The following is a 23,813-nucleotide window of genomic DNA, read 5'->3' on the forward strand; positions in this document are numbered from 1 at the left end:
TTAAGCAGTTTGGTTAACCATCAAATACTTAACCAATGCACCTCCAAACCTAAATAAAATCCACCTTTCTGAAATTTATGCAGTGTTCAAAATATATCCTGACGCAAATTACATCTAGCATTGTATTTAAATTTTTATTGATGGGTGTTAGCTGTGGCCAAGACTTAAGACTGGTTTTTCAGTTTTTGTAAGTATTATGAAATATTTAGATGTATAAGGATCCTTATTTTGTAAAAATAATTGTCACAAAGTGATAAACCTGCTACTTGCCTTTTCTCATGATTTTCAGATTTCCCTGACATATCTGTCTGCATGTTCTTCCTCACCTGCTAAATTAATAAGTGACAGTTTTGCTCAGAGCCCTTTGGAAATTAAAAATAATCAATTGGACTTGACTCACTAGGGGTTAAACAGCTTTATAACAAGTATTTCTGATATTAAACTGTAGTTTGATTTCAAAAGTAATCATACTTTGGGGCTGAATTAAGGAATGGCACTGCTTTTATAAATGTGATTTTATTAAGAAATCATTAAAGACTTGGTAAATGAAAACCTGAATCATAGTGGCAAAAAGGCATTTCAGTTTCTAATCATAATCTGTTTAAACTCCTAGGGGCAAAATTAGTTTGTGATTTATATTTTGTTGCATTTTAACATCATTGAGGAACATTCCACCCCTACAAACTTCTATTTAGATACTTCCCGTTTCTGATCTTTCAGATGTTTCCAGGGGAAAATTAATTTTATTGAATGAAGGATGGCCAGGTTTAATGGTTATTATTACTAAATTTATCCCTCTGAAGTATTTCAGGTTTCATAAGTTTTTTTTTAAAGTAGTACAAAAAGTTGCTACTGAATTGGACACATAATTTTTATGACTACAGCCAGAAAGTAAATAGTAGAGGTTAAGGAAATTCCAGAGGAGATCTGCCAGACTTACCTAGGTTCTCATAGGATGATTATCCAGTGATATCTGACTATTGAAAAGATCTGCAGTGTATCTTTGGAAATATTATTTAATCTGTATCAGTAACAAGAGAGAACCAAAATGCTAAAATGCTTAGCAAAATGTTCAAGCAAAAGAACTTTGGGCTTTTTTTGAGAATATCTTTTAGCTGAAATGCTATTTTTCATGAAAAACATAATTGATTACAAATGTTTGAACAACATATTGATCTTTTTTCACAAGCATTATACTATGTGATTCACAAGTGATTATACTATGTTCTTATATGACTCCCACAGAGATATTTTTCTGTAGATGTTTGCAAGTGCTCCATAGAAAGTTATGGTTGCTTCCTATAAAAGGAAAGAGATACTAGAATTTAAATAAATAGACAGTCACAGATGTGCACAGACTTTTTTTTTTTTTTCATTTTCACTGAGGAATATTATCACATCAGGCAACAGGAAAATTATAAAGTCATAAACTTCCAGTTAAGAAAGACTGGCAAGGATAAACCCCAGTAATTAAAGCTTAAGAGTGGCAAGATCTTGAAACACTGCTTTCCTCAGCTTTCTTCCTTAGACCTTCTCACCAATGCATAGCTGGTATATTCCTGCTGATATTGACTCCACCACTTAGGACACAAAACCAAAAATTGAAGTGAAATATTTCCATGAGTATTATAGAACAGATTTGTTGAAATCTCATCACTTTCACTGAGATGCAATATATGACTTAGTCCGTACACATACTCTGTTTTACTTCACAAATTTTCTGTTAGCACATGGAAGATGCTCTTCATCTCCCCTATTCTTTATACAGTTTTATAAAGTATTTGGTTCATTACTATTTAGGAATAAATTAATCATTAATTGTTCTGTAGACCTTCCAAACTAAACTTCCAGTGCGTTAACTTGAATTTGCAGTGATCTTGTGTTATCCTTTCCAGTCCTACATTTCTGTGATGTAAGCCTTCCTGATTTAAAACGAAATACTGTCCTCATACTCAAAGGTGTAGTAGGACAGACTGGCCTAAACCCATCAGAACAAAAATAGGAAAAGTGATAGATAATACTGAAGCATAAAGACAATGTTCTTGATTAAATCATTTAAAAATAATAGTGTATAGTGATGGTATTTCAGCTTGTGTCTTGCTCATACCACCCATCACAGGTTTGAAGCTAGAAAATCAGCGATATAGCCTTTAGCTTCCTCCTGTTTCCCAGTCATCCTATAAATGCAGGCAGTTCACAAACACTTCTCACTACGTCTTGCAATTGTCACCACCTCTTCAGCTAATATAATTAATCTTATGTCCAAATGATAGAATAATCCAATATTCCGCAGGAAAAAAAAAAAAAAAGAAAGAAAAAAAAAAAAACAAAAAACCATACACATACTATTTTAGGTTATTTTTTCTCTCTTTTTCCACCTAAATACATGGTTATGATGCTAATGTGCTTCACAAGTCTTTCATTTTTGCATAAATGGATGCCTAAATATCTTTTCAGATTTATCCTTAAATACCCTACCCTAACTTCTGGGTTTGTTTGCCGTTTGGCAGTCCAAGTGTTGTCTATGTTTAAGAAGCTAAACTAAGTTCTCTTTTCTGGATTTCCTATTAATATCTAGGTCAAGGTGGCCTCAACATTGAAAAGATTTGAAGTGGCATTCTCTACTAATGCAGCCTTCCTTACTCACACTCAGTAAAACTGTTTCATTATCAGCTCTGCCAAAACAGTTGAACACACTCAAAATACTGGCGTACTAAGAAAGATGCACAGCAATCTGGTCATTAACCCTTTCCTACTCTCTTTTTAGCTTTCTTCAAAATGCTGCTAAAGTATAAGATTCCAGAGCATATTATAATTCAAACTAAAGTTGGTGTCAAGAAGCAGAAGGACATTTCCCCACATCCTGGCTCTACACTCAGCCAGAGCAAATTCAGCCCTCTGGTGACGATCACCAGTGTAGCACCCTGTGCAGTGAAGGGTTTTAGCCTCAGCATGAGTGATCTCTGCTCTAATTTCGTCAGCTTTAAGGATACAAGTTATAAAAGTAATCCTGTCATTAACTGTAAAACAGGGTTTGATGTGCAGGCCTGTATATTAACAATGCTTTGCAAGAAGTTCTGGACGATTGCTCAGCAGGGATATTTTGCTTGGTATCATCTACGAAGCCACCATGTCAATTCTTACTTGCTTTATATCTGAAATTTACTTTGGTATGATTGTTTACAATGTGGTAATATCTCCAGGCACATTTGGGTTTTCCAAGCAATAAGTAAGATGCTGCATTTAATCATTATCTATTCACCTCAGAGATGAAGCACCTCTCCTGAAATAGAGATTTTAATAAATCTAACAATGTCAGGGAAAAAAACCCCACAACTCCACCCTTCTGCGAGTAAGGACAGACTGTCTCAGTTTAATATATGTATAATTCTTTTCAGCCATAGGAACTGAAAGAATGACTAGAAAATCCTATTATCTAGCAATATCCCATTTACTTGGTAGAATAAAGCCAAGTTCTCCTTTGTTCTTTTGTTTCCTAAAGAATGAATTTAAGTACTTCACTTTTTCATGTAAGGAATTAACATATATGATAAAGGATCAGAGCCAGCACCTTGGAACTGTGGTATTTATGCAGGTCTCTGGGGTCTCCAGAATCATCGCTATCACTCCTGGAGACAACATCCTTGCTGTCAAGAAATCCTCTGAAAAAGCCTGCCTGAGTAAAATTAGTGTTTCAAAACAACCTGAACTAAATATTTGAGCAGTTGCAGAGAATTAAAATAATATTTGAAGAAATTACTGTTTCACAAGTGCACAACGTTAAACACAGTGCTGTTAAAGCACTCTTTTTTTCCTTTAAGAAAGCCTCCCATTCCATGATTACCTAGCTTGGGAAACTGTAATTTCCTACAATTATTTCATTGCCATCGGTGCACTGTCACTTTGGCATTAGCAGTGTTACATGCTCTTTTAAAGGGTCACCATTACCAAATCCAGTCCAATCTGGGTAGATTGACATGATAATAACAGCATGGAAAGGCTACATCTTAAACATATTAGCCATGACAACCAGCACTATGGAACTCAAATGAAATTTGACAGGTTTTGGTGTGCAATTCCTTCAGTTTGAAAAATGGACTAATGCTCTAATTAATTCATATTGCTGAGAAACATCATAGTTTCAAGAATGAGCACTCTAATGATTTTATATCCTAACTTTTCCACAAATGTTTTAAGACATACCTTAAGAAAAAATAAAAAAAAAAATGGTCAGTGCATTTTAAACCTATTGGACTGAATCAGGGACCTGCATGAACAGTAGTTTATGTATGCTTCCATATGAACTACTTACTTCCCTTTTGGAAAATATACCAACGCTTTTTCCCGGCTCTGGAAATGATCTGCCAAAAGATGCTACTGCAGATGTTTCCATTTCAGAGGAGCTTGGGAAAGAAGTAGAGGGAGAGGCACATTTCCTCCCAAACTGCCTTGTCAGTCTTGTTCAAGAGCAGATCCAGAAAGTAAAATTTATCCCCTTTGGCAGCAGAGGCTGCAACATTTTTAAAAGAAGGTTTTCCATGAAAAGATACTCTATAAAAGTGTCATGGCTCTGGTGACAGAATAAGGATACACCCACCTTGAATGATTAATGTAAAATTTTTACCTTACAGATTCTATTTTCACAGGAGGGTGACATAAATGTGTTACAATTTTTTTAAGCAGGACTTTTCTAGTGTCTTATTTATGTAGTATTCAGCAGTAAGTAGAGTGGGAGCATTGTCATTACTCTGCAGATAATTAATTTGATTTCTGTAGATTCTCCCATGACTCTCCACAGTCATCTACACTCATGAAGTCATGTGCGATGACACTATGCTGACTTCTGTTCTTTTCAGAACCTTATAAATGGATTATTTCTGAATTTGGAATCTAAGTAGAGGGTATCGTTTGTATGAATAACATCAAGGTATAAGGGCAATATGTAGGTGTATCCAGGCTGGCAAAAAGAACATGCAAAATCAACTGACAGGAATCATGACATACAATATTTCCATCTAATGAAAAGGAAATTTTTACCTGTATATTTTGCAATAAATTTTCTGATATTTATGTCTTGATCAAGGTTAAATATCATGTTACTTAGCAGGATACAAGAGAATAATGTCACTCTTGGATAGAGGAAAAGCCAACCAGTTAAAACTAACATAATATTAAAAGGAAAATCCTAGGACAGAGCCATGGAAAGGCATTTCAGACAGTAGAAGTTATCTATGGAGAGACCCTGTATAGTTCAAGCATGCAAATTTCATTAAAATAATTGTGATATCAAAGCGATCAGAAACATTTGAAAGATTTAAAATAGTTGAATTTGGTTCCCAGAAGCTAGATGAAAAATTCACCTTTCTTAGATTATGAAGAAATATTAGCCATAGCAGTTATAAAGTAAGAAGAATGATAAACAAAGGTAAACATGATGCACAGTTTTAAATCAGCAGTTTTAAAACAGTTAGCCAAGGAGCAATCTGGTTTGCAGATTTCCTGTTTCAAGCCTTGAAAGTCTCGAAAGTTCAGGGCCATGGAACAAAGTTGATGCTGTGGCAACGAAACCAAGAAGTTTCATCTGGATTAACCGAGTAATTACCAATCTATCAGCCACATGCCAATCTGCTGAAAAATAAGAGGTATTAATTAATAAAGAAGGACAAGGCCATGTTAACTGGCATGAATTATACAAAAGTGCTGACAGTGTACTTAATAATTAAAGGTAGGTAATTAATCCAAATCTGCATGGATTTATGGAAAGTAGATCTTAACTTAGATCTTAGAATGATCTTTCTTTTGTTATGTACTTTGCAAATTTCACTGATAAAAACAATAGCACTGATACAGTACACTTAGATTTTAAAAAGGCATTTCTTTTGATACCACAACTATTCAAATTAAAATGTCCTCATTTCTTACTCAGAATGTAAAGTAGCCCAAACACTGAAATCAATGAAACACTGATTGGTTAATAATGTGAGCAAAAAAGAAATGTCTATTACTACGTTGGTTGTCTACTGGGGTCCCAGATAACTTGTCCTGCCTAATACCTATTTCACATAACATAAAAATGACCATAAAAACCCTCTAGTCCTAACAAATAAGATTTGTAGATGACACAATAATCAGACCACTAATCCTGGATTACCTGATGAGTCAGAAAAAAAAAGAACAACCCCCTCACCCTGCCCCCCATAGGCTTTTTTTCAGTGTCACTAAAAATGAAATAGTGTTGCCAAGTACCAACAACATGGGCAATATTTCTAGGATGAAAGACTGAATAATTTCAAAATCAAATTACTACAAGCCAATGTCACAGGCAAAATAATAATAATAATAATAATAATAATAATAATAATAATAATAATGATAACTACTCTAGTGATAAAATAATAATTATGTATACGTGTCAGTCCTTTTACACAACTCCTACTCAGATGTTTATAATTCACAGATGATGTTGAGATGATGTTGAGGAGCTGGACAGGGTCCAAAGAAGTGCTATTATTGATTTAAAGGTGTAGAAATGATGCCTTCTGGTGAAAAATTCAAGTACTGATACTAATGGAAGCATTAAAGGTGGTCTGTCTAGGAGTAAACTGCATTTAGAATACAGAATAGCCGATGGAGCATTTTATATGTTAATAATATGATGTCACAAAATCAGAGGCTGAACATTAAAGCTAGAAATTCTTTGGCTGAAATAAGTACATAATTAGTATTCTAAGATCAACTGAAACAACTTTACCACAAGCTTTTGCAGCATCTTTGTCAACAAGCATGTTTTGTTTTAAGACTTGAAATTTTTGTCTTCACATATTTCTTATAGAGATTTTATAAAGTCTATTATCTGATTGAGAGAGATTAAATTAGGTAATTGCAACAGTTTCTTTGGTGTTACTTAAGAATACTATCTAACTCCATTACTTAAATGTAGTTCTAATCGATCATTTCTCTGAAACAGTAAAAGGTGCACAGCTTGTAAGAATAGAATAGTCTCCCTGATGATATTCTACAAAATGGAATACAGATATTTAGGGGGTAAACAGAACAACTTATCTGCAGTTACCACTAATGTTGTTTTCAGTTTATTCTGTTGTCAAAATTGCATCTCTGCTTACAGCCTTGTTCATTGTACCAAGAGAAAGAAAAAATCTCACAAATTCTGCTTAAATGTAATAAATTCTACAGAGCAAACTCCATAACTGACTGGTTTGAGGTTTTGCTAAGGCTGGTGATTGACAGACGTCAGGAAGAAGTACAAGTTTCAGAAATTCCAAACACCACTTAAAAGCCATTTTTCAATTTTCCCTTTTTACAGATCCAAGTTCAAAAAGCTTGTAGCATACACATATATGTTGGAATGTATTCTGTGATGGGGTTTTTTTTATATATATTATGGATTCTTCAAAACATCATTATTAAGAAAATAGAGATCAAAAAAATGTATGTGTTTGGAAACATATATGACACCAAGCTGTGTGGTGCAGTCAAGACACTGGTGGGAAGGGATGCCATCCAGGGGGACCTTGGCAAGCATGAGAAGGGGCCTGTGCAAACATCATGGATTTCAACAAGGCCAAGTGTGAGGTCTTGTGTGTGGGTCAGGGCAATCCCCAGTGCAAACAGACTAGGCTGAGAATGCAATTGAGAGCAGCCCTGAGGAGAAGGACTTGGGGGTGTTAATGGGTGAGAAACTCAATGTGACTCAGCAATATGCACTTGCAGCCCAGAAAGCCAATTGTGTCCTGGGCCGCATCAACAGAAGCATGGCCAGCAGGTAGAGGGAGGTGATTATCCCCCTCTATTCCACTCTCGTGAGACCTCCATCTGGAGTAATGCATCCTGTCCCCAGTACAGGAAAGACATGAACATGTCCAGACAAGGGCCATGAAAATTATCAGAGGACTGGAGCACCTCTCCTATGTGGAAGGTCGAAAGAGTTGGGGTTCTTCAGCCTGGAGAAGAGAAAGCTCTAGGGAGACTTTACAGCAATATTTTATATAGCAATATAGCAAATACCTAAAGGGGGGGGCCACAGAAAAGTTACAGATGGACCTTTTACAATGGGATATAGCAATAGGACAAGGGGTAATGCTTTTTAAGCTGAAAGAGGATAGATTATTAGGAAGAAATTCTTTACTGTGAGGGCGGTGAGATACTGGCACAGGTTGCCCAGGGAAGCTGTGGATGCCCCATCCCTGGCAGTGCTCAAGGCCAGGCTGGATGGGGCTTTGGGCAACCTGGTCTAGTGGGAGGTGTCCCTGCCCATGGCAGGGGGGTGGAATTAGGATGATCTTTAATGTCCCTTCCAACCCAAACCATTCTATGATTGTATGTTGTACATAGCCAGTGCCTAACATCTATTCAATGTACAGACAGCATTGTTTTGCCTGAAATCCTGCTCTTCAAGGAAGACAGTTACTTCAATCAGACATATATTTAAGGATCTGGTCCACAATATGTGTCTGTCATCTTCAAATATCTCTAACATGGAAACAAAATCCCACAGGCTCCTATTTAGGGTGTTTGAATTGTCAGAGTTTCTTAAATAAGACATTAAATTGGCACTTACACTAATAAATCATTACTATAATTGTATGGAACAGTTCCATCAGTTTTGAGTATGCCTTAAGAGAAAGCTGCAGAAACTTTCTCAGTAGACCGAAACTTGACCTGATTTCTATTTTTGTAACTCTTCAAGGGCCAACATATTTTGCTGATACTACCTCTTGAGCCACACCCATTAAAATTCTTTGTATGCATTCATATCTGCACTGCAGGTTCATCTGTGGAAAGCTGTATCTTTATCTTCACAAAATAGGTAAAATTATTCATAAAGCTGTAAAGTAATTACTTCATGATTACCTGTATTTATATTACATTTTCACTTAGCCAATTGAGATCATTGGTCCAGCGACATGAATGCACATATTTCTGCATGAAAAGAAGAAACGACATGCTAATGAAATGTGGTGGAACATAGCACTTCGTGTCCTCATGTTAGATGAGAAAAATTCAAGGCCAGTGACACTGTTCTGGAATTATGGATGTGAATACTTTAGATTGGGAAAAAAAATCATATTATATTTGAAAATTCTGACATACACTGAAGTTATGAATTACAAGCACTTGAACATTTATTATACTTTACCTAATTATTATGAATTACAAAGATATTTAAAATCTAAACATTTTTCTATGTTTGCCTTTGGGATTAAACCCTGAGGTTAAAATTCAGGAAAATATATTTCTATGACTTCTTTTTCCCCTTAAAACTAGAGTTATTCATGACAAATTAAAAAACTATTGAATTTTGTTATTTTGTCTGTGAAAAAATAATACATTGACTTAAAAATAAATTACTCTTTGAGGGTTTTTTGGTTTTGTTTGTTTTTTTTCTTTGAAGCTAAATGTTACAAAATACTAAGGAGTAGCATGATGGCTGGGTAATGTTGTACCATTTTTTCATCCGTCTCTGGAATATATACATGAATAAAAATATTTCACCCTAACTAGACACTGTCTTCCATGTAGGAGTGTCAAAGTGAAACATAAATGAAGTCTAGAGAATCTAATGATTTCTCCTGGCCCTTAATTCAGCCAAACTCTGCAAATGGTTTCCTTGGTATTTTTTTAATCAGGAGGAAATAACAGGCTTTGAATTCACACATGCAAGGGTGAATAGTATCTACTGAAACACACTGAATTCCTTTAATAATGGTCAGACAGAGAAGACAGTAAATACTCCTTCTCTTCCCAATATTTCCTTGTCTACGTATCCAGATCTCTTCAAGGCTATATAATTTCCAGCCACACCTTCACTTCCAAATGGTCAAACCGCCATCATCTTAGGACCAGTGCTGTTTATTCTGTAATGCATTATAATTTAAATGAAGTTTAATATCAATTCCAATTCTGTTTATATGAAACATTTTACTTTTATTGTCTTATAGCAGTAATCAAGGCAATCAATATAGGCTCTTTGGCTCTACACCCCAGGAAATAAACCTCAGATACATAGTTCTCCAATGTGCACAAAGTATCTCTGCCAGAGTTATCCTTTATGACCAAGATAACCATCAATTTCTAAACTATTTTAGGCCAATTCCAATGAAGTATCAGTAAAATCCCTCTCTCTCTCTCAATTTATCAAAATGAAATATTTATGTAAGGAGTTTACATTATATCTTTGAAGTATAACCTTTTTTCTGTGTATTTGATATTGTGGAATAACCTTCACCTTCACCAGTTCTCCCACTTTTGCTGACTTAATTCTGCTAACCCCAGGTGGCACATGAATGATGATGTAAATTAAATTTGACATCTCTATTGACTAAGTCATTGAAAGTCAAAAAGCAAGCACCACAGACTTCCTAAATGTTATTTTCATATGGGGGAAAAAAATCCCCCCTTATTTTTCTAATAAAATACTATTCAGAAAAAATTACTTCCTTTTATGCTAATTGAAATTACAATATAGGTGGCTCATGCTGCTTACTATTAAAGCAGCTGATTACTTTGAATAAACACTCCTTTGGTGCAGTTGCTCATAGTGTTTAGGCCGCAGTTTTACATGTTTATGATGTTTCTATGTCCTTTTGTATTTTTCTGACGTTTATCCTAAATAATTTATGAGGCATTCTCACTGAAATTAAAAGAAAAAATTGCTCTGCTTGTGATAAAACCCAAGCTGTTCCAATCAGAAAAATAAGAAATACTAGCACATCTGTCTCATGTAATGGGGACTTTAGTTCTGAGAAGTGTGTTGTCCAGATGCCATAGGTGCTCTTTCCTTGATCTTCTGAAAACATCTAGTAACTTTACCTTTTATAAATCTCTGCATTGTCAATCCACACATGATCAGATCTGTAAGGCTACAGCAGCTAAATGCTCTGGGGACTCAGCATGCTTCACTTAACACAGCCTATATGCACTACTCATATTGAACCTTATCTTTGTGGAGAAAGCAACATTTTTTTCTCCATACACTTCTTCCAAGGGCTGAATACCATAATGGAACCTGGCACAAAACAATTAAGGAAGACTGCTGTATTTTTTCTATCGTCAATAAGAAAGGAAAGAAGAAACAACTTTCTGACATATGGAAAGAACAGGAAAAAGAGAAAAAAGCAGGAAAGGGCAAAGGGGCAAACACCAGTAGTAGAAAGAGGAAGAAGAAAACATTTCTCACGGCCTGTAAAAACCTCCTGAAAACCAGAGTGAAGCACAACATTTCCCCAGAGGTAAGTACAAAACAAATGACTGCTTTTTCATGTCTATCACTTCCATGCATCCTTTTGTAAAGTACTTCTGAAAATCCCAGTCTGAAGATGAAGATTAACAGGAAATTGACAGATAATAGGAAATTACTGTAAAAATAAAACCCCCAAATAAAATCTCCAACTAACTAAAAACAACACCCTCTGCCTTCCTCCAGCCCCTGCCCCCCTACCAATCAAACTAAAATGCATCACAAGTGTGGCAGGCTGTAAAGAGAAACTGAAAAGGTAGAATATGCCAGACTATAAGTAACCCGAAATCACCCTGGCATATGTAGCCATTTTCCAATAGTTTTTAGTTAACATGATCACGTAGTATTTCCCACAGGATCCCTACCTCATTTAAGTACCGTGTACTGGAAATAGACAGGATTATATGTTTCAGACAGCTGAAGTTCAATTTGAAAGGGTCCTAAGTGTTGACAGTTGAAAATGAAATCAGTAGGAGTTCTGCTCTGAATTAAAGTTCTGTGAAAGTGCTAAGAAAACTAGAAAAAAAGTCAGCCTCTTGGCTTCTTGAATAGGGCATAAAAACCGGTCAGAACTTTTGGAGATGCTGCCTATCATTTGTGACCAAGTTCCTTAGTGAAGTAGGGATAATATAATGCCACCTCAGAAAACCACTGTGAGGATAAATTTGCTGACATCCTGGAAGAGCGAAAACATTCTGAATGAAGACTCCAGAATCAAGAAAACTAATAAATCTTTGTTTGCTAAAAATTTGCTTGGTATAGAATAGCTAGGAGTAGATAGGACTCTTCAAAAAATGTATTTGTGGCTTTTGTTGTTGTTTTTAAGAAAAACACTAAACACCTGTGTTTCAGCATATCCTGGTTTTGGCTGGGATAGAGTTCATTTTCTTCCCAGTAGCTGGTACAGTGCTGAATTTTGGATTTAGTATGAGAATAATGTTTATAACACGCTGATGTTTTAGCTTTTGCTAATTAGTACTTACTCTAAATCAAGGACTTTTCAGTTTCCCATGCCCTGTCAGAGAGCAGGTGCACAAGAAGCTGGGAGGAAGCAGAACCAGGAGCTGACCCAAACTAGCCAAAGGGATATTCCATACTACAGAAAGTCATGCTCAGTATATAAACTGGGGGGAGGTGGGTGGGGGTCACTGATCACTGCTTGAGAACTGGGCATCACTGGGCATCAGTCACAGGTAGTAAGCAATTGTCCTGTGCATCACTTGAGAGGTGTTTTTGTTTTATTTCTCTCTTTTTCTGTTGTCCCCCTTTTTTTATTGTTGTGTTGTTGTTGTTGTTGTTGTTGTTGTTGTTGTTAATAATAATAATAATAATAATAATAATAATAATAATAATAATAATAATAATAATTTATACTACTATTATTTCTATTCTCAAACTGTTCTTAGCTCAGCCCACAGGTTTTACACTCTTCTGATTCTCCTCTCCATCCTGCCAGAGTGGGAGGAGTGAGCAAGTGGCTGCATGGTGCTTAGTTGCCAGCTGGGGTTAAACCCCACAGTATTACATATAAATGACACAGCATTACATATAAATGACACAGCATTACATATAAATAACTGCAGTCAAAGATTCTGGACACAGACATAACCAATTTCATTAGATGCCTTCTGTTTAGATGATACGTGGTCATTACCCTTTTAGAGCTAAACATATGCTCATCACAGTAGTAATTTTCTCCATAGATACAATGTTGACTGTTCAGGTACCAGAGGACAATATCACACAATGATTTGGGTTGGAAGGGACCTTTTAGATCATCTAGTTCAACCTCCCTGCCATAAGCAGGAACATCTTTCACTAGACCAGGTTGCTCAAAGCCCCATTCTACCTGGCCTTGAACACTTCCAGGGATGGAGCATCCACAACTTCACTGGGCAACCTGTTCCACAGTCTCACCATAGTAAAAATTCTATTCCTTATGTCCAATCTAAATTTACCCTTTCTCAGTTTAAAACTGTTGCCCTTGTCCTGTTACTACAGATCATGGTAAAAAGTCTCCACCTTTCTGATAAGCCCTGGGGGCTGCCCCTATCCATGTGCAGGACCTTGCACTTGGCCTTTGTATTGAACTTCATGAGGTTCACTTGGGCCCACTCCTCAAGCCAGTCAAGGTCCCTCTAGATTAACATTATCAACCACACCACTCAGCTTGGTGTCGTCTGCACACTTGCTGAGGGTCCAATTAATCCCACTGTCTATGTCATTAATAAAGGTATTGAACAGTATAGGTCCCAATATGGATCTCTAAGGGATAGCATTTTTTACTGATCTCCAGTTGGACATTAAGCCATTGACTGTAGCTCTTTGGATAAGGCCATCCAGCCTCTTCTCCATCAAATAGTCCATCCACCAAACCTATATCTCTCCAATTATCCAGGATGTTGTGGGTCACTGTGTCAAAGGTCTTATAGAAGTCAAGCTAGATGGCATTATTTGTTCTTTTATCCACCAATGCCATCACTCCATCGTAGAAGGCCACTAGGTTAGTCAGGCATGATTTCCCCGTTGTGAAGTCATGTTGGCTGAACCACCTCCCTGTCATCCATACATTTTGTCACATATTCCAGGAGGATCTGTTCCATGATCTTCCCAGGCACAGAGGTGAGGCTGACAGGTCAGTAGTTCCCAGGGTCCTCCTTTCTACCCTCTTTTTAAATGGACATGATGTTTCCCTTTTTCCAGTCACTGGGGACTTCAACTGACTGCCATGACTTTTCAAATATGATAGAGAATAGCTTGGCAAACATATCAGCCAATTCGCTCAGTATCCTGGGGTGTATCTCATTGCATCCCATGGACTTGTGTATGTTCAGCTTCCTCAGACAGTCTAGAACCTGATATTCTCCTATGATGGGTAAGACTTCATTAACCCATTCCCTGTCTTGAGAGGGACTGGGACTCAAGAGAGGTGGGAAGAGCAATTGCTGAGGGGAGAAAAAAAGAAAAAAAAGTGAAGTACCTCAGCCTTCTCCAAATCAGTTGTTATCAGATACCCTGTCTTATTTATTGGGGGGGTTACAATTTCTTATGTCTTCCTTTTCTGACTACTGTAACTGTAGATGCCCTTCTTACTGTTCCTCACTTCCCTCAATTTAACTCCAGCTGTGTTTTAGCTTTCCTGATTCCACCACCCCTACACTTTCAGGCAGTATCCCTAAGTTCTTCCCAGGATGCATGTCTCTGCTTCTACTGTCTATGCATTTCCCTCTTGTGGTTCAGTTTGGCCAAGTGGTTCTTTCTTGGCCATGCTGGTCTCCTGCTTTATCATCCTTATACTCTGAGCAGAGTTAGCCTTCCAGAGTGCGTATGGTTTGGAACAGTGTGGCATTATCTAGAACAGACTTTTTTTTGTTTGCCTTTGGGACTAAACCCTTAAGTTCTAATTTAGGGGAAAAAAATACTAAAAAAATTTTCAATGTACCAAACTGCCCTGTCAGCACCAAGTAGTAGCTCAGATACAGACATAAAAGCATTAAAAACAAAACTGCTATTTATAATCTTGCACAAGCACAGTCATTCATTGACACTAATATGAAATTCAAATGTCTGTGTTTTGTTTCTGGGGAAATGAGCATTGTTTTCAACTTATATGTGGTCTAAATACAAAATAAATCTTCCAATTTTATGACAAAGCAGCAAGAATTCATGAGAAGCTGAAACTTAGGCTGTTTTTCAGTGCCATATTTACCAAGGACATCTATGCAAATAAAGATACAGAGAAATCTTTTCTATTTTTGATCAGCATAGGCAATAAAACAGACATCAGACTGATTTGGAAAAGTGTACCACAGTTTTAAAATTGTTTCCCAATACATTTGATGCTATGGCTGCAGGGTGCCTAGTCTATGAGCCATAACATATGTCTGTTTATCTTTGCCTATACATAAGAAGGGCAGCACTATCTTCAAATAAGATGAAAAATTAAGGTTAAAAAAAAAAAAAAAAGTAAACTCCTGAACATTAAAATCCATTGTTCAGATCCTTCTGAATTTAATTTTGCCTAAGAAAGATGAAAAAAAGAAAAAAAAAAAGAAAAAATTCTTTCAGGCCTCTAACAGTTTTGGTTCAACAAGGGGAAAATTTTTTTTCTCGAGCCTAAAGCAAATTGTCAGGCTTTTAGCACTTCTAAAAACACCTAAAAGTACAGTAGAGGGAAGGAGGAGGGGGTAGTGACAATGAGCTTTGCAAAGTTTCTGCCAAGCATTATTACAAAGCAGGAAGGTGAGTGTACGGCGCCAGTTATCTTTCCTCTCTCTCCATCTGGTAACTGAGGCAGAGAGTCTCCATGCTATGAAGTGGCATCCCCTTCATTTTCACACTATTTTCTCCCTTTTTTTGCACACTCTTCTCTATCTGTAATTTGGTAATGTTCACCATCTGTTAAAGTGGGCAGAATGGTGATAACTTCCCTGTGGCTTCCAGGCAATTATTGCTTGCACAGACAAAACGAGTTCAAATATTTTTTCAAGCAATGACAATTAATTTGGTTAGCTGTTCATTTCAGCTGAACACTTAACACAATATGCATTTTTTTAAAAAATGGGTTTTTTAATGATGATTCAGATTTTAACACAAGAGATTATAACTATGTACTCCATTTTTGTATCAAGGTATAAAAACTTTGAAAAGCATGTCAGAATTCTAAACACTTCATTAATGTATTTATGCTTTATAAAAACATACTAAAACCTGTTTATTCAAGTTCCATCAGTAAAAGAGAACCTATCAAATAAATGACAATTAATTTGTGTCTCTTCAGCAAAGATCTACATGGAAAATACTCTAATTTCAAACTACATTTGTATCATCTGTGTATCCGTTAACTTCCACATATTTCTCTGAAATTTTCACCTTTTCAGAGAAAAGGAGAATGAAGCTGAGAGTCTAGCCAAAAAAAGCAAATAAGTGACAATCATCTGGGAAAAGGTTCCACAGACTGCAATTTCACACTTTTGCATTCAAGACAATGTCAAAAATCCCACTGGCAGCACACTAAAGAAATGTCAAGGTAGGAGAGGAACGAACCATTTCTTCCTGCTTCAATAGATCTAGTAAATTACACGTTTCTTTGCACACACACACAATCTTGCTCTGTAGCCAGACCTAAATATTTGCAAGCACCCCTTGACTTGCTTTGTGCATAACTTTTCATTTTTTGCTTTTTGAAGAGCCAATTTGAGAGTTTAATTTGGAAACTTCTCAATACACTGAAAGTTTCATTTAATTGTATAGACATTAGACGTTGAAGTGGAATTTGTTTTCATATTTTTGGGATTTGTGAAAAATTGAGGTAGAAAGGACAGGACTAGCAAAGGAATCTACTGTCTGTGCATTCATCTAATTGTAAATTTTAAGTAAATGACAGAAGAAATAAACTACAGACCTGGAATTTTAACTTGCAACCTATATGCTATCTAATTTTCAACAGAAATATTTGTTATGAAGAGTGAAAGTGTTCTCAAGCTTTGGCAAACATATCAAGTTGTCTTGCAAATCTACAGGACTTAATAAAAATATAGGGCATTAATTGTCCGTCAAAGTTAAGCTTACTTTCCTACATACCATACTTTCAGATTATGCTATTCTGTAAGTTATATACTTTTCTGAAAAATTCTGCTATCCTGTAGTGCTTTAAATATCATATTTGATTTAAAATAAAACAAACACAGTCATTTCTTTTAATACTAATTTTAATATAAGTGCTTTCAATCCATTTATTAGGCCAATCATTAAGCATTCTAAATTCAGATGGCATTTGATACCACCTCCACAGGCTGACCAGGTAGGTGTTCTGCTATTTAAAAGATCAAGAAAACATAATTTAGGTCATTTACCTTTTGTCAAGCAATTTTAAAATGCTCCCTACATACGGCCTGAAAATTTTAATACCCTTGATTTTCTTTATATTTTTTTCAAAAGTGAATACATTGAGTCATCCTCTGAATGGTATCTGTCAATATCACAATATGATAGCATTGAAACATTTGTTATCTGAAAATGCAGAACATCTGCTATTTTGTCACTTAGCAACACTGTGCAATAAATTTGCCCCCCTCCTATTATTATGCAAAATGTGTTCAGGACAAGAAATGCTTAGAGGAAAATTGTTCCTGTAGTGAGATATTTTGACACCAAAATCTTTTCTCATCAAAGATGAAAAGCACCTTGTCATTCATTTCTAATTGCAGCCTCCATTCGCTCAGTACAGAAAGATGCCAACTCCCTCTGGTGATATCATACATAGACATTTACAAAACTACATTGGACTTTATCTACTCTTGCTGTTTGCCAAGATCAGTCAGTGTCAGCATTGATACTCACTGATAAAGGGAATTTATAATTATGAGCTTTAATTGTGTTTAACATTAAGAAAAGGGCATTATGCTTTTGGATATCAATAGTTGCTGAATCATCTTCTAAAACAATGGATAAAGCTTCATTTATATTCGTATTCTGAGGTGCTAAGACGTTAAACTGCAACGACAACAGAGATTTCACACTCCAAGAATCAATTTCAAAAGATGTAAACTTATTAAAGATTAAAATGAACTATTTAGTGTTCTGCAATTAGTGTTAACATCCAGGCTAAAACTACCAGCGGGAAAATAGCTGAACGGGAGCGGTAACTATGTGAGATTGCAAAGCCTCTGAGAAATTCTAATCCTGGCCAAAACAGCATTAGACAGTCTAATTCAAGCTACAGATGCACTCATATTAGCATAAATCAGAAGAAGAGATAAATAAATCCCCCTCATTAGTTCTACTTAACATTGTGGCTCTTAGTAATTTTCCAAAAGTAATACAAAATACTTGTAATTGTACGAGTATAAGCTAGAAGTTTATTTTACATCTTATTAACAATTATTTGCAGCTGTCAAGATAGCCACAATAGCAAGAACTTCAGAGCTCTTGACATAATTGTCCAACAGGCATTCTTGATAATTTCAAAATGTGATTTACAAGTCCAGTTATGAAATTATTATAGGCTCTCCAAGTTATTAATGAACTCAGCACAGATATGAAATGTTACTGAGTTACCTATGGTCCATAATAGTTTCATAGAATCACAGAATACCAGGTTGGAAGGGACCTCAAGGATTATCTGGTCCAACATTTCCTGGCAAAAGCATGGTCTAGACAAAATGGCCCAACACCCTGCCCAGCTGAACTTTAAGAGTGTCCAGTGCTGGAGAAGCCACCACTTCCCTAGGGAGATTATTCCAGTTGCTAGTTGTTGTCATTGTGAAAATGTTTTCCTCTTGTGTCCAACTGGAATCTCGCCAAGAGATTTTACCTTTTTTAACATCAAGGAAGAAACTTTGCTCATGGAGAGCATGATACACTGTATTGCTTCTAATACCTTGCTTTGAACTACGAATTGGATTTTCTTCTTCTTGAGCTAAGACTATTCTCAGTCTTTTAGCTATGTGTGCTTCTTCCTACAGAAAACCACCCTTGGTAAAACCTGTCCCAAAAGGTTATGTAAACATAACCTTGAAATAAAAATAAAAGGGACAAAATACGTATTGAAGGATCATATTTTTAAAGAGAGTCCCTATGAATTATTATTCTACTTTCTATCAGAATACTCTTGCTCCAACAAGAAAATCAAACTAAAATGTACAAAATTTATTAAATCTGTTTATGTGGATGATGATGTCTATGGGAATGGCACTGAAAAAGTTCCTTATACAGATATATAAAAGAAATACCTGGGGTTCATATATCTATGTGTGTGTGTATATATATGTGGAAAATACCCTGCGGTGTCTGACTTATCATATATGCCTCACTTAAAACGTAGATATCAGACTCTACAAGATGCTCACGATATAATACATAATCACCACGCAATAACAGATTAGTTACTACTGCCAGCTTGTATGTTGGGGAGAATTGCATGTAATGCCAGAATTTTTTTATTTTTTTTTTTTTAATTTGTATTCTGCAGGTTTATTACATTAATTCCACAAACAATTCCTTTGGCAAGGATTCAAGGTGAATCCACCCTCCCAGTGCACATGTAAATCTGCCGTGCAGAGGGGTGTCCTTGTCGAACAGTGACCTCTAGGGTGGCAGAGAGTGGGTTGAGCTACAGGTTATCAATAGACTCCTGCTGCGAATCTCTTCTTTTGAAATTCACTGCAGTGCTCTCATGCCTACTGTTGGTTTTCTGGTGCTTTGAAGCTGTGCGGTCAGAACAGTAAAACAAGTATTGTTGATAGCTACAGGGGACCCAATGTAGACATTTATTTATCAATAATTAAAATATATGCAGCAGAATATTTGCTAGTGTAGTCATCTTAGGTTGTGTCCTTATTATAGAAGTTAAATGCTAAAAACCCCAGTGCTTATGTCCAATAAAAAAACGAAGGCATTTTTGTAGAGTGGAATTTTCCAAGCAGCCTGTGCAAGTTTAGTGTCTGGCCTCAGATGGATTTTCAAAAGTATTTAATAGAAACGGAAAAAACCAACACTAATCTTCAGGGGGGAAAAACAAAACCAAACCAAAACCCAAAAAAACAACTACCTAGCACTCAAAAAGGTCAAGCCAGATGTTCCAAAGGAACTAGAAACAATTACAAGAAACTTTATTTCTCAAAGATTTTCATAATTTATAGCAGTGACAAAGTGACAATACACACCAACAGGCAGCACTATGAATTTCACTCTCTGATGTTTCTGCAGAGCAAGATATCTCTACACCTCAGCAAAATCAGGAATATTCATAAGGCACATGCAGTACCTAAATTAGATTTCATTCTTCACATACTCATTGAAAATAAAAGGCTGCTTTGTGTCATCCTCTGGAGATATGTCTGGAGATGCTCTGAAACTTCTGTTTGTAATTGTGGCTTTGAAATGAGGGGATGGCACAATGCGAGGATCACCTTGAATTCCATATTTTAACTTAAAGAAACACTGAAAACAAGACTTGAGGAAGGTGGGAAGAAGAAGGAAGCTTCCACAAACACAGATCAGTGTACTCATGTCACATATACCTGATGTATATATAAGGGAAACCTTTGCTGAGATTCACACAAACAGTAGCAGTTATGAACAAACAACACCTCAGGCGCCATGAATGCATTCTCTTGGTGCAAATAGCAGTGAAAATACCATCAGAGTGAAAATAAAGTTTTATTATCTCACAACACATTCTGGTTTGTGAGTGTAAATGGAAAACATTGTTTTTTCTAATCATTACAAACAAGCAACTCAACTGAGTTAGAAGATATTTCATTTTTAAAATACAATTATCGCCTTGATTAAAATCTTTAGCTATCTAAAACACTTCTATGATACCAATGTTAACCAACTGGAAAGCTATATTAAATATATATTTATTTAATATATTTATTAATAATATTTCTGTTATTATATATAATATACAATATGCAATATACAATATATGATATGTGATATATAATATATAATAATGAAAAAATAAGACTTCTTTCATTTTTAACCATTGAACAAATGCCCATAAGGCACTAAATACTAGAACATCTTTAATAAAAGTATCATGGTTTTTTAATTAGTTTTGTTAAAAAGAAGACTCCCAGAAAAGATGCATATTGCATCCCTGCCTCAGCTGTGGAGACAAATGCCAAGAAACACATAACAATTTTACATCTCACCCAAAATAATCAATAATGGCCATGAGTTTCAGGGTAGAGAGCACTGATTGTATTACAGGAAAGGGAAACCTATCAAATAGAACTAATGTAGGACAGTGAATTCCCTTTTCCACCATCATAAATTAATAGCTGATAAGTTCTATCTTTGAGATTTCTCTAACATGAATAATAAATCAAAGTACACATTATTCTATGAAGTGAAATAAGGGTATGGATTAATCTAGGAAGGGAAAGGGACTGGAGGAAACATTTCTGAGAACTAACCTCACTTGTTAGCTCAGGTGTTCTGAACTAAAACAATAATCAGTGTAATTTAAATATATGACTCATATCCAGAGTTTGCATAGCATCCAAGCTCTGAAGCCACATCCTTTTTTGTGTCACACAAGAAGAAAAACAGCCACACCTCTGGCAGTTTCTGGCCAAAAGCAAGGCTCTTTAAGGGTTACCTTAGCTAATGTAATCCTGATAAAGACAACGTTTCTCTTCATCTAATAGATAGGGCATTTAAATAGCCTGTGGAATAGTCAAATTTTGCCCTTGCTGTTAGGGTCCAGAAGGAGGCACCACTGCATTTCATTAGGACATTAGTCTTGTTCCTGATTCACATTTGTCTCCTGGAGGGGACAACAACCCAGATCCTGAGTGGGTTTTGAGGTGCAGAGGAGTGGAGACGAAATGTAGAAAGAGTGTGTTTGTCTAAAATTATAACACTAGAAGGGAAAAAAAAAAAAAAAAAAAAAAAAAAAAAAAAAAAAAAAGACAACATTAACTAAAAAACCTAAGTGAAATTAGCTCCATGATTAAGTGGAAGTTCAGTGGAAAGGTAAACAAAGCCTACTTTCCTCAGCTCTGCTTATATCATAATTCAGGTGCCTGAACATTTATGGGTATCATACATAAAATTCTGCTTTGTTAAATATGACATAGTTGATTCCACAAAAATTCTGAAAGCAATCATCATTTCCATTTGGCAGGATCTTTCCAAAGCTTGGGGTAAAACTTCACTGAGAGATTAGTATTACAAGGAATCCTCATAGCTTCCAAGGACAGAATGATAAACTGTCTTTTTTAATTTATTCTATAGTGAGAATCGGCTCATTCTTTTTAATAAAATTCAAGTGTCATTTTTTTCAAAGAAATCTTCAAAGCAAATTTTGGAACAGTTTCTTTACAGATAGGGGGTTGTGCAAGAAATCATACAAAAAGCCTTTCAGAAACCAAGAGAAAGTAAGTGTGTGGAATGAAAGCTTGTACTCTATTTTCCTCACCATGACTTCATTTTCTGCTGAAATTTAACTGATACCAAATCAAAATCTGATGTTTTACAAAGGTTACTTGGCAATCGTTTCCACAGAATTGCCATTGTTTTACTCTGATGTATCTAAAACAGAATTTAGGGCAGAGTGAGATGAAATTAAGATACTTTCATAAATCCAAATAGACTCTCAGGTTTCTTAAGGGGAAAGACTGCTAAAACTAAATAAAGATTATAAGCATTTACTTTTCCAAATGCTGTCACATTAAAAGCTTTTACATTACTCTGCTAATATAGAAAACTCTGGACACATTACTTGCTTCTCAGTGCTCTGAGAAAAACAAATCAGAATTATATTACGTGAACCTTAATTAAAGTTTTATTCATTTTTAAAAGGATTTTTAGAAATAAGAAGGTTGACATTAGTTACATACAGTTAAGTTAGCTGCAGTGTTTTAAAGGTGCTGTAAGTCTGTAACTGCTAAAAAACTTTGGATTTTTAAAACACAAACAAGAAATTCTACAAACTGAAATATGTGTAAATGTATCAACACTGCTTCAATTTAGTAAAGTCAGCGGAACTGACCAGCTATCTACTATCTGTTTTGGGGGTGGGGGTGTTTAATGAAACTAAAATCCCCCTTTGAAAATGTAAGTATTTAATTTTTAAAATGTCTGTAGGTAGCTGTATAATCAATGGTATTTGATTTCTTGTTGGGTCCAAATCTCCAAATGCCTTGTCAAACATGCTATCCACACTTACTAAAGAAAGAGTGTGCTAAATCAAGTTCAGGGTTGGGTTTTTTTATTATTATTTTTCAGAAGAAAACATTGGCTAGTTATTTACTACTCTATTCTTAAGCTACATCCAATTACTTTTACAATGTATGGCATGTTGCAGTATTTGACTGGAAAATAAATTTCCAACAAATAAATAAATAAATAAATAAATAAATAAATAAAAAGCTCTCTCACATGTCAAAGCACAAATGACATTAAACACCAATTCTATTACAGAGTAAGTACATTTGATTAGCACAATGACTTAAAGGAATAATTTGTTTCACAAGATGCAGGAGATCTGCCATTCATTCAAATATTGGTAATCACTCTATTTGAATTGCATAAAGAACATGGAAATTAGAGGAAACATGAAGAAATGCAAATTAGTTATCACAAGGTAAATATGCTACAATGAATTCTCTATCTTATGTAAGCAGCAGCATCTGAAGCAGCCTACTTTGTTCTTAAACCAGTGGATATATAAACATAGATGCTTAAGACTGACTTAGGTTAAAGCATTTACAAGAACAGACTTCTAAACTTCTCCGGCATGGCTGTAAGGGACCTTGTAGCACCTAAATGAACATACACGGCTTCTTGACTACAGTGTTGGGATTGTCCCCACACTCACTTTCAGCATGTTCTGAGCCCTCCAACAAACCCACCTGCACCCTCCAGCCCCATGGCTTGCTAGGCTTTACTCTCTGTTGCAGGGTAGAAACAGAACATGGCACAGAAGCAGCAGAAGACAATAACAGGCAAGTGGGATTGTTTCCAGGCGGGATGCCCACATGTTCCCCTTGCCCTAGATAACAGTAGCTGGCAGAGTGGCAATGGGACATGCCATGTGAAT

At 35.8% G+C, this 23,813-nt stretch overlaps 1 protein-coding gene and 1 long non-coding RNA gene across 6 annotated transcripts in view; one reads left to right on the forward strand and one right to left on the reverse strand.

Moving 5' to 3' along the window:
* Positions 1–23,813, reverse strand: part of CNTN5 (contactin 5) — a 674,696-nt gene that overhangs the window by 441,868 nt on the left and 209,015 nt on the right. The window lies entirely within an intron of this gene.
* LOC121083672 lies at positions 72–18,407 on the forward strand. The gene is made up of 3 exons (XR_005826446.1): positions 72–82; positions 8,045–8,048; positions 18,333–18,407. It is a non-coding gene; the product is annotated as an uncharacterized LOC121083672 (long non-coding RNA).

Source organism: Falco naumanni, chromosome 2, assembly GCF_017639655.2.
Source record: "Falco naumanni isolate bFalNau1 chromosome 2, bFalNau1.pat, whole genome shotgun sequence".
Lineage (NCBI taxonomy): Eukaryota > Metazoa > Chordata > Aves > Falconiformes > Falconidae > Falco > Falco naumanni.